The following is a 2,243-nucleotide window of genomic DNA, read 5'->3' as shown; positions in this document are numbered from 1 at the left end:
TCCTTTCCTCGACTCTGAAAAGAAGAAAAGGGGCAAGTAAATGAGGCTGTGAGGTGACGTGCAGGTAGGTCTTAAAAACATAGAAGAGAAGGGATTGGGGGACCAAGATGATGGGAAAAGAATGGGTGGGGAAAAGAGACATGAATACAAACTGAAAGTCCTGTATGGGACCTGGAACTGTGGGGAATGCAACCCTTCCCTGAGATTCACCTACAGCAGCCACAGTTTTATGGGCATTTCATGTTTTGCTTTGGTTTGGTTTGGTTTGGTTTTTATTGCTTTTATTGGTTATGAATATTAATGAGATACAAAGTTGATTGTCACCCCTCGTGCCCAAGATGTGAAGGCCAGATCCATACTGGCCGCATACCCATTACCACAAATTGCGATTGTTCCCCATATCTCCCACCCGATTATCCCCAACCTCCCTCCCCCTCCCGGTTTGGTTTGTTTTAAATGAGAAAAATAATATCCAAAGGAAGGGTGGTAGAATGATGTGCCTTCCCCCCAGTTCATTCCTAGGGGTCCTCTGTACAATCCTATGAAGACCTCTCATACAAGGTACTAACTTAAAGGCATGCCCTTTGGGAAAAACTAAATGTCACAGACATAAAATGCAGTCTCTGGGAAATCAGCACTGCCGCTTTTAGAATGTAATTTTGCCCTAAGAGTTCAATAAGACTAGCTCCAGGGAATAATATAACAAGCTGAAAAACAGTTTTTTAGATTGTATATTCCTTGCTGGCAGAGACACTATACAGGTTTCTCTTTGCTTTTGTTTGTTTTTTCTTTTGTTCTTGTTTTTTGGTGGCTGGCCAGTATGGAGATCTGAACCCTTGACCTTGGTGTTATAACACCACACTCTAACCAACTGTAGGCTTCTCTCCAATTTTTAAAGTAGACATTTACTAAATGTTTATTGAATGAAAATTGTCTCCTCCTACTTGAAACAACCGTTCTTTATATAAACTCCTTTACTGAATCTCTACAACTAACATTGTTCCAACACTCTTATACAAGCATTGAGAAGAAAGCAAGAAGAGCCACCCCTGATGAGATCTCCACTCAACCCCTAGCACAACCGCTATAAGTTTAGTTTTAGAAAGCAAGTGAATCTCAAACTTTCCAATAAATTTTCTTAAAGAATAGTATAAAAGGAAGAGTTTTAAATAATTAGTGTACCTCTCACATTAGCTTGCCATGCCCCAGTGCCTATTAAGGAGAGAGAAAAAGATCAAATCTACTGGTTACCTTTTGTGAGCAGTACAAGTCTATAATATTTGTGATAAGAAAACTAACTGGTTCTCTGCCTGGGTACAATTCTGCATCTTCAGTGCAGCATGCTAAGATCCAACCAGAGCAAGTTAGTCCCACTGAGTTGAGGAGGCAAAGATCGGAGTTCATGACACTGGAAGTGGCTAGAATTCCCAAAGAAGTGCACTAAAGTGAAGAGATTTGTACAGAGTAGCCACAGAAATCTGCAGGTGAGCCCACCACGAATCCTTAGCACAGGGCCACATCACCCAAGCCTTGCCAGAGTGGCTACTACAAGGCTGAGAGTAGAATAGGGCTACCAGAGCTAGCTATGCTGGAGACAACAGAGGCCCAGCCCAACAAACATGAGGGGTCTTGTTTACCACCTATTAATAACCTGGGAATCCGGGTGGGATACAAAATATCCCAGGCATTTATCCAAAACACAAAAAGTCATGTTTCAGAACTAAAGAAACTCACACTAGAGTAAAAACTACTCTTGACAGGTACAAAACCTAAAACCAAGCTCTGACAAGATTTGCAGAGGAGAGAGAGTTTGTAGATAGAATCCATCAAGTTAGGAGATCCTGAAAAAACACATAGAGCTTTCCACAATCCATTCCAACAAAACATAAAACCAAGACTATACAAGTTTAAATTGATCAGCCAGTACTGAACTGCCTGCTAGATCAAAAATAAACATTCCTGGGCCGAGCCCGTGGCACACTCAGGAGAGTGCGGCACTGGGAGTGCAGCAGCGCTCCCGCCGTGGGTTCAGATCCTATATAGGGATGACCGGTGCACTCACAACGCTCACTGGCTGAGCGCGGTGCGGCCGGGCTCAAAAAGGACAAAAAGAAAAAAGAATAAACATTCCTTAAAAGAAGATAATATATTCCATAGTATCAAAAACATATTATCTACAATGTCAAATATATAATTAAAAAAGCAACACATGCAAAGAAACAGGAAAATAAAACCCATTTTGT

This window comes from Galeopterus variegatus, unplaced genomic scaffold (assembly GCF_000696425.1).
Source record: "Galeopterus variegatus unplaced genomic scaffold, G_variegatus-3.0.2 Scaffold4013, whole genome shotgun sequence".
In the NCBI taxonomy this organism is placed as follows: Eukaryota; Metazoa; Chordata; class Mammalia; order Dermoptera; family Cynocephalidae; genus Galeopterus; species Galeopterus variegatus.
This window is presented reverse-complemented; position numbering follows the sequence as displayed.